General features: G+C 39.3%; 1 pseudogene; it reads left to right on the forward strand.

The window, feature by feature from the left end:
* Nucleotides 1-1,579: 1,579 nt before the first annotated feature.
* On the forward strand, nt 1,580-2,528 carry LOC107534271 (olfactory receptor 7A17-like; annotated as a pseudogene).
* Nucleotides 2,529-10,514: the final 7,986 nt, after the last annotated feature.

The raw sequence follows: 10,514 nt of genomic DNA on the forward strand, positions 1-10,514 counted from the left end.
AAAAAAAAAGGGGGGGCATATAAAAAAACACGTAGGCTGTACCAAAAAAATACAGTTAAATTAAAGAAATAAAATGGTTCAAATGGCCTGCAAGTTCAAATGGCTAATGTGTGGTAGATCAGTTGAAACGTGGGTCATCGGATTCCAAAGCTTTGCATGAAGTACCATTCAGAAACCGTTTCCACTTCATCTTTAATAACCCCGCTTTGTGCATTGTACCTGCTGCTGCGGCTTGTGTGCCTGTTTCTGCTGCTCGTTTCCCAGTGGGCTGTTGGATCTGCACGGCATCTTGACCATGCGAAACACCGCTCCTTTCTCCTGGATGAACTGCTTTTTATTTTATTCCTTATTCTAGGCATCAAGGGACAGAGCTGGGGCTGGAATTCTGCCAAAATGAGGAGCTTTGTCTCGCCTGTCACTCAGGGGCCACTTGAGCTAGTAGATCTTTTCCCCCGATAGGTCCATTTTTTAAACCAATTTTTAAAGTTTCTTTAAATAGGGGACACAGCATAGCCATATGAAAGTTGAGTCCCGTGTTTACATGTCCATGGGAGGCTTAACAACTAAAATTTGGTACTATTTTTATATTCCTGGAGGTAGAGATAAACTGATGTGGGCGCCATTCCTTGTATCATTCATTTTCTAATTATTGTGATGGGGTGAGGAAAGCCCAGTGATCACAAGGCCCCAGGAGGTAAGTCATGCGCTCTGGGGTGCGTGGGGGGGGGGGGGTGATGGGGCAGTTTGCCCTGAGCCCATATATTCCAAAATGTGTTCCTTAAAATACAGATGCCGGGATATTGATCAACACATGAAAATAAAGGGGGATCCACTACTATTTCGGATATTTTTTGGAAACAAAGTTAATAAAGTGCAGGGAACAAGGTATGAACAAGGACTTCTCTGTTGCAGCAGCAGCAGGGAGGCCACCTCGTTCCTCCACGTTCTCTGAGGCCCTCTATCATTGCTGCCCTCGTGCTGATTCCCCTCGCCAGGCTGGATCCTTTTTGAGCCTTCAATATGTAAAACAAGTGTCATCTCAGAGCCTTCACACTGACTCCCCACACCCCCCAAATAACCACGTATCTTCCACTCTGTCCTTGTTGCGGTCTCTGTTCAAATGTCACCTGGTTGCAGAGCTTCCTGAACTCCCCGTCCACTCTCTTTTATACCTACTTTCTTTTTCTTCACCTGACCCCATCTGACGTGGTATATAGGATATATATTTTGTGTATATTCTTTCATCACCATTATATTTTAAGGATTTTGTTTCTCAGCATCCTATACCCTTTCCCTAGAGATGGCCAGAACTCAACATATAATCCTCAAGTGCATGAAAACATTTCTTATTAAAACTGCATCATCCATGACCACCTTGGGGAAAAGGTCTGAGAAGAACAGAAATTCCTAATCGGAGAAGTCCTGGGGGTATGTGTCTTAAAGGGAATGATATGTAGAAAAATTAGATATTGCTTACTTTGCTGCAAAATATCATTGTAGCATTTCAACTATGCTAGTAATGGCCATTTGTGTAAAAACTAAACATGCTATTTTCTTTCCTACTAGTCACTCCCACCAAATGGAACCAGAAAATCTTACAAGAGTGTCAGAATTTCTTCTCCTGGGACTTTCACAGGCCCTGGAACTGCAGCCCCTCGTCTTCGGGCTGTTCCTCTCCATGTACCTGGTGGCCGTGCTGGGAAACCTGCTCCTCGTGCTGGCCGTCGGCTCCGACTCCCGCCTCCACACGCCCATGTACTTCTTCCTGTCCAACCTGTCCTTGGTGGACATCTGCCTCACCTCCACCACCGTCCCGAAGATGCTGGTGAACATCCAGACGCAGAGCAGAGCCATCACCTACGCAGGCTGCGTCACACAGATTTACTTTTTCCTACTCTTTGCAGGGCTGGATGACTTCCTCCTGACCGTGATGGCCTATGACAGGTACGTGGCCATTTGCCACCCCCTGCACTACACGGTCATCATGAACCCCCGGCTCCGTGGACTGCTGGTTCTGCTGTCCTGGATCTTGAGTGCCCTGAATTCCTTGTTAGAAAGCTTAATAGTGTTGCAAATATCCTTCTGTACAGACTTGGAAATTCCTCACTTTTTTTGTGATCTCAAACAGGTGGTCCAACTTGCCTGTTCTGACACCTTTCTTAACAACATTGTGATATATTTTATAAGTTTGCTACTAGGTGGTTGTCCCCTGGCTGCTATCATTTACTCTTACTCTAGAATAGTGTCCTCCATCCGTGCAATCCCATCAGCTGAGGGGAAGTATAAAGCATTTTCTACCTGTGCGTCTCACCTCTCGGTTGTCTCCTTATTTTATGGTACGGGCCTAGGAGTTTACCTCAGCTCTGCTGCTCCCCACAGCTCCCATGCAAGTGCAGCAGCCTCAGTGATGTACGCCGTGGTCACACCCATGCTGAACCCCTTCATCTACAGTCTCAGGAACAAAGACATAAAGAGGGCCCTGGACAGATTCTTTGGGATGGCAGGTACATAAAGGACAATCATTCTGAGGTACAAAAAGTGCCTTTGAGCCCTAGCCAATTTGGCTCAGTGGTTAGAGTGTTGGCCTGCAGACTGAAGGGTCCCGGGTTTGATTCTAGCCAAGGGCATGTACCTCGGTTGCAGGCTCAGCCCCTGGACGTGGTCGGGGTGCATGCGGGAGGCAACCAATCTATGTGTCTCCCTCACATCCATTTTTCTCTCCCTGTCTGTCTTTCTGAAAAGCAATGGAAAAAATATCTGCAGGTGAGGGTTAAAAAAGAAAGAAAGAAAGAAAGAAAGAAAGAGAGAGAGAGAGAGAGAGAGAGAGAGAGAGAGAGAGAGAGAGAGAGAGAGAGAGAGAGAGAGAAAGAAAGAAAGAAAGAAAGAAAGAAAGAAAGAAAGAAAGAAAGAAAGAAAGAAAGAAAGAAAGAAAGAAAGAAAGAAAGAAAGAAAGAAAGAAAGAAAAAGTGCCCTTGATTTCGGGGCTCCAACATTCAAATCCAGAAACTGTGGTTGTTGAATCAGATTGTGGTTTTCAGACTTGCTCCTTTTATTTCTGTCCTTGAATTTCCTTTGTTTGTTGCAACGTCTCTATACAATGTAAGTGACCATTTTATTGAGCTTTCTGCTCTGTCTGTCATATAGACAGCTTTCCCCTTTGCCCTTTTTCCTACCCTCAAAAAGTGTTTTCCAACCTTGGTCAGAAATATTGGGAAGTTTTCATTTACTTCATGGGCAACATTGATGTCTTAAGAATTATTTCTTCTCAAATGACAGGTATCCTTGTAAGTCGTTTGTTCTTGTTTTGTAGGTAGAATAGTACTAAGTGGTATGACTCTTGCAGAAAAAACTTCACTTGGCTACTTAATCCATTACATAATTTCATTCCATAAAAACCTGAACCCCCAGCTGTTGCCATGTGTCCCTCATTCTTTGCACCTCGCTACCTTAACTGCTCCCCGACAGCGTCGACCTTATGATTGCTCCCTGGAGTCTCAGCCTATTGACAGTGAGCCACAGGGCAGGAACACCTGGCACTGGCCTGGGTCCTCCTACTTGTCCCTTAGGCCAGAGTCGCTGTTGTGGGTGGATGGACCCCTGTGGCCCTTATTATAATCCAACAACCATCATGGAACTATGAAAACGTCCGGTACCTCCAAAAGACACAAAGGAAGGTGTGTGTGTGTGTGTGTGTGTGTGTGTGTGTGTGTGAGAGAGAGAGAGAGAGAGAGAGGGAAAGAGAAGGAGAGAGAGAGAGAGACAAAGGACTTGGACTAAGGGCTCTACCTATATTGGGGTCCAAGGGCAGGATGGTTAGGGTTTTAGGGGAATTTTTATTTAAACATAGAGATGGGCCTGGTCAGTGTGGCTCAGTGGTTGAACGTCCACCCATGAACCTGGAGGTCAGGGTTTGGTTCCTGGTCAGGGCACATGCCCAAGTCATGGGCTTGATCACCAGTAGGGGGTGTGCAGGAGGCAGCTGATTATGATTCTTCCTCATTATTGATGTTTCTGTCTCTCTCTCCCTCTCCCTTTCTCTCTCTGAAATCAATAAAAATATTTTTTAAAGCAAACAAACAAAAACATAGAGCTGGAATTAGGGCAAGAGAAGGAAAGCAGGGTCACCAGTGTGGTCACTTATCATGGTTTTCTCAAAGGGGAATTTTATAACATGTTAATTCTTGTGTAAAAATCACAAAAATTCTGTGTATATTCCTGTGTACAATTCCAAATGAACTTTGCTCCCTAGATATATCCGTCATCTAATGTGAACTTTCTCCCTTTGCTCGTATTGAAATTGCTTCTAATTAAAAATAAAGTTGCATATCTTTCAAGTTCCAAACGAAAATAATTAAATTAAATTAAAAATAAAAGGGGAACTTCATGGGTGGGGACAACATGAGTGCTTATGTAATAACTGTGTCATACATCTGACAATATGATTGTTTGCGATGGATGTCATTGAAACAAAAGCTTAGGTGCTTACACTACAATCATGCTACTTATTTTTTACCTAATTTCCAGGTTTTATTTTCTTATTTGGCTGAGGGTTCAGAATACCTACCATAGTTAATGGCAAAAATTGATTATCAAATATATATTTCCCAGTGCAGTCTACTTGGAAACATACATGAGAGGTTCAGAGACAGAGAAAGTGAGATACCGTATATATGACATCCTGAGCTAAAGATGAGGTAAAGCCCTGGGGTTTCAGAAGGGAGGACATTGTAGGACAATAGGAAGAGCAGGTGTTCAGTTATTAGAAATTTGCCCTGCCCTCTACATAGGTCATAAAATGTTGTCTCTGATGATAACTCTTATTATGTGCAAGACCCAAATTTTAAATTCTTTAAGGGAGAGGCAAAAGTTTTTATGGACTCCCAGGGTCTCAATTGCCTTCAGCTCAAAAATAATCCACATACACATCTTGGGGTGACTCATTCTGGGCCCTTACAGTAGTGGCCCAATTTCATTCCTTGCGTGTGGCTGCCCAGTTCTCCCAGCACCGTTTACTGGAGATACTGTCCTCTCCCCATTCGATACTCTTGGCTCCTTTCTCCTAAGTTAATGACCTTCTGTGGGGGGTTTATTTCCTGTCTCTCTATTCGGTTCCATTGATCTATGTGTCCGTCTTTATGCCAGAACCATACTGCTTTAATTTCTATAGCTTTATAATGTAGCTTGAAATCAGGGAATGTGTTGCCTCCAGCTTTGTCTTGCTTTCTCAAAATTGCTTCGATTATGCAGGGTCTTAAGTGGTTCCACACAAATTTTAGGTTTGTTCTATTTTTATGAAAAAATGACATTGAAATTTTGATACAGATTGAATTGAATCTGTCGATCACTTTGAGTATGTTAAAAAACAAAACAAAATTCAACCAAGTAAATTTGAAGATCTAATTGGCCTTATTAAGTGAGTCATGAATCAGGCAGCATCCCATCCGGCAACTAAAAGGGAGCTCTGAGGGGATGCACAAAATAGAAACTTTTTATAGGAAGAAGGGTGGGACAAGGGAGCTATTAACAGCAGGAAAAAAGGATTATTTGGGGGACATGACATCTTTTCTTTGGGGGAAGAGAAGGGGAAGGATTTTTATCATACAGATTCCCTCTTCTTTCTGTGGGGGATGGGGAGGGCCCACGTGACAGATTACCTTACCGGTGCTTGACCAGAAATTTCTATAGTGGTTGATTAAAATTAAGCTTCTGGGAGATGTTAAAACTTGCATTAAATCCAGTATGAAATCTAGATTTGGCATCATGGGCTTTTAGCTTGAGTGATGCCATTTTGGGCCTGGGGCTTTCTCTTTAACAGTAGCATGGACATTAACAATATTCACTGTTGTAATTCATAAACATAGAAATCTTTCCATTTATTTATGCCTTTATCAATACATTGTAGCAATGTTTTATCATTCATTTCTAAGTATTTTATTGTTTTTGATGCAATTACAAATGGGATTATTTTAATTTCTCTTTTAACAGTTCATTATTTAATGTATAAACACAAAATATTTTTATATATTGATTTTGTATCCTGCATCTTTACTGAACTTGCTTATATGTTCTAACAGATTTAAAAAAATAATTTATTGGAGTATAATAACATGAAATAACCTGAACATATTTAACATGCAAAATTTGCTGAATTAAAGGAGTTATGCAAAAATTAAGAGTATATACCACATAAGCTCATTTATCTATAACTCAAGAAAGGGCACAAAAGCTTGAGTTGCTTTGTTATATAATTATAAAAATGTAATTACCCTGATTCTCTGTTTCCTTATTTCTGATGGTGATGTGAGATAATAAACCTAATTCAGATAGATATTGTTAGGAATAAATAAAATTTTTTGAAATATTTGGTGAGTCTAAAAACTGTTTCGTAGGTAGGGAGTGTACGTACATATACATGTATGTGCATTTGTACCTGATTTCTTTCAAATAAACACAAACACATACATGCACAACACAGACATACTAATATTCTCACCTTTAATGTTGAAAGAAATTTGGTGACAATAGAAATTAAAAGAATAAATGGTTAAATTAATATAAAACTGAAACAATGTAGAAATTGAGACACAAAGATTTAAAGTAGAATGTTTGACCTTAATTTTAGTACTGAATTATGTTTCCTAACTTAACACACAAAGGCCTCAAAGTCAGAACCACATTTACTTTTGTAACTGAAGAAAGAGTTCGTCCACCAGGAACCAGGTGAGTCAAACACTGAACGTGAGAACTATAGTGGAGATTAGATTCACTTTATTGGTAACACTATACAAGAATGGGAAAGCTAATGTCCAAAACCCAAACTCCTCATTCCTTTACTGGCAGTTGGTTTTAAAGGGTGAAATTGGGGGTAGGGGTCTTCAATGGGTGATCAGCTAGTAGATATATTCTGACTGGTTGGAGCTGGTTTTACAAAGAGATATTTTAGGATTTCTGGCCATCAATCATCCAATGTCAGCTAGCCTAGGGTTTATGTGACTGTGGTATTTGGGAATCAGTGGTTTTCCATCTGGTGGAACATTTTAGTTCTTATAAAACCAACTCAAGGTATGTGTCAATAAGTTATCCCAGCCCTGGCCGGTTTGACTCATTGGTTGGCCGGCATATATGGATTGGATTCCCAGTCAAGGGCATGGTCATGTACCTGGGTTGCAGCTTCATTCTCCAGCCCCCACTCCAGCCCCGGTCGGGGCATGTGCAACAGGCAACCAATCGATGTGTCCCTCTCACATCGGTATTTCTCTCTCTCCCCATCCCTTCCACTCTCTCTTAAAAAAATCAATGGAAAAATATCCCGAGGTGAGGATGAACAAAAAAATTAAAAATAAATAGCCCTAGCCAGTTTGGGTGGTTAGAGTGCTGGCCTGTGGATTGAAGGGTCCTGGGTCCAATTCTAGCCAAGGGCACGTACTTCAGTTGCAGGCTTGATTCCCAGCTCTGGTCGGAGCACATGCAGGAGACAACTAATTGATGTGTCTCTCTCACATCAATGTGTTTCTCTCTCTCTCTCTCTCTCTCTCTGGAAAGCTATGGAAAAAAATATCCTATGGTGAGGACTGAAAAAAAATTAAAAATAAGTTAATTAATTAAAATAAATGCCCCCAAGAGTGCAAAACTAGCAGAAAAAAAGTTTTGTTCTGTTTTGGCTCCTTCACTCATGGGAACCAAATTGCTCAGAGAATAGAGTAGCCATGGAACAATTAATTTAATGAGGATTTGTGAGAATTCAAGCTCTAAGGCCCCAGAAACAGTAAATATGTCCCTTACTCCTCTCACCTGCAGATCAACTGTCCCAGGAAGGAGGGAGTTCAACTGTGCCCTTTCAAACCACAGATGCCTAATGTCCACTCCCTGCCCTTCCTTGGAGCTAAGTTAAATATCCATCACCCAGGGAAGGAAGGACCAAGGAAACTAGAGGCTAGGCAATACCATCAGAGTATCTGCTGTGGGAAACAGGTAAGGAGTCAGAGCTCTCAAAGGATGAATTTTGATGGTACTAATGGGGGTAACACAGTGGTGAGAATCTATTTACTTAAAATGTTCTACACAATTCAATTCCTGTGTCTCTCAATTTCTCTTCCTCTCAGCTTCCTTCCTTTCTCTTCTGGAACCCAACTCTGAGGATCTCTCACCTTCCTAATGGATATTGACTTTCTCTCAACCCCAACATCTATCAAAAGTTTCATACCCAGCCATCTTAGCCATTTTTTCAGAAGCCACTACAATTTCCTCTATTCTCCTCTATCAAAGATGCACCGATATTCTTCTATCTATACAATTTTATTCAGTCATTTATTCACTCATTCATTCAAATGAGAAACATTCCCTGGAATTCCACCTACTTAGCACTTAAAGTTTATTTGTACCTCTTGTGATTTTAAGTTAGTTAATGTTTCTTTGTCTTAGTTTCCAAATGTGTAAAATGAGGATAATGATAGTATCCTCTTCGTAAGGATAATATGAGAATTAAATGAAAAGAGATAAAGCATGGGATTTTTGATTGTCTCTATTACCTAGTGAACACCTATATACGTTAATTATCATCGTTGTATTACTGTAAGCACATATTCATTGTTAAATCAAGGGAGAGAGATTAACCAAAGAATTTATATGTATATATTCATAACCCATGGACACAGACAATAGTGTGGTGAAGGCCTGAGGCAGGGGGTGGGTGCAGGGTAGAAGGGGTCAATGGGGAAAAATAGGGGTCATCTGTAATATTTTCAACAATAAAGATATATTTTAAAATAGTAATAACGATAAAATAAGCCAAAACATATAAAATATAACACAAGTACTCAACATATGGAGGTCTTCAAGAAACTTTAGCTAATTTAGTAAATTGATTGCTCTCATTTTTGTGTATTTGCAAGTTTCCAGTTCCTGTTCCAAGACATTTAAATTTTTGTTAATATGTGAAATAATTGTAATCTATTTTCTAAGAGATTTGCCTAGATACACAAACACTGCTGGATTTTTCTCTTGTACTCACTTTTTGTTAATTTTTATTTTTGAATAATTTTAGATTTATAGAAAAATTACAAAGATAGTACAGAGAGTTCCCATAATGATGAAATGTTTTGGCATTAGACGGAAACAATGGTTGCAAAATACTATATACCACTGAATGCCACTTTTAAATGGCTACTGCTGTCCTGGCCGGGTGACTCGGTTGGAGCATTGTCCCATACAGCAAAAGGTTGAGGGTTCAATTCCCTGTCAAGGCACATACCTAGATTGCTCTGACATCAATGTTTCTCTCTTAATCTCTCTCTCTCTCACTACCCCCTCCACCAAAATAAAAAACTTATTCTCGAGTGAGGATTTTAAAAAATATAAAAATAAAAATAAAATGGCTACAGGTTTACATATTTGTTTTGTGTTAACTGCCTTACTAAAATTATACACAATTAAAAGGGGTTTTCAGCTGCCAATTCATTATCTACAGCCAACTCATCTTCAAATGAAGAGTTGCCTTTTCAATACTTAGATCTCTTATATCTTTTGCTCCTTGCATTGCATTGGTTGGAACTTCCCAAGAGTTAATAAATGACATTAAGGATGGTAGGCTTTCTTCTTTAAAACTTAAAGGTGAACTCTTCCATTGTTCCTGCCAGGAGCTCCCACCAGGGCATTTTTGGTGGTAAGGTGGTGAGTTTTAATGTTTATTTAATTCCTTCCTTAATTATTGATCTGTTATCCTTTATCCTGAATCAACTTTGGATACTCGTATTTTCCAAAAAATAAACTCATTTCTTAGAGATTTTCAAATTTTTAACATGGAGTTATAAGTAATATTATCCAACACATTTAAGCACTTCCTTACCTCTCTGTTAATTTTTTTCATTCCTAGTTTTATGCATTTCTGTTCTTTCTCTCTGTTTGTCTTTTTTATTAGACTTCTGTCTAATTTTGTCAATTCGTTTGCTTTTGCCAAAGAATTCACTGTAAAATTTATTTTTCAGTTCTAAAATTTTCCCTTCTTTTTAATTCATTAACTCTGTCTTTAACTTAATTTTTTGCTTTACCTAGGTTTGTTTTATGGAAGTTTTATTAACATCTTCACATTTTTAAGTGTTGTTTTTTTTTCTTGAGGCTGGACTGCATGTATGTTCATTTGTACTTTTGAATGAAATAATAGAAAAAAATAAATCTAAAAATCAAGATTCATGTTACCACTCAAAGATTATCTCTGTCCACATTTTGGTATATCCTGTTGTAGATATTTTTTTCTTGATGTTATACAAACATGTGTTTAAATATAAAAGATATGTATGCTGTTTTAATTTCTCCAGTGCAGGATAGCAGACGAAGTACCCTTTTATAGCAGTGTCCTAAGTGTTATTTCCCTTTCCACATGATGGATTTTGCATTTTTCTTTTTGTTAAAGGGCTTTTTAATTCCCTCAGTGAAAAAGGCATCTACTTTAATTTCACCTTCATAAATTTAGAGTAGGAGTAAAAATTGTCTCAAATATTTAATTAGTCTCCTTATGT

Source organism: Miniopterus natalensis, chromosome 4, assembly GCF_054644295.1.
Source record: "Miniopterus natalensis isolate mMinNat1 chromosome 4, mMinNat1.hap1, whole genome shotgun sequence".
Lineage (NCBI taxonomy): Eukaryota > Metazoa > Chordata > Mammalia > Chiroptera > Miniopteridae > Miniopterus > Miniopterus natalensis.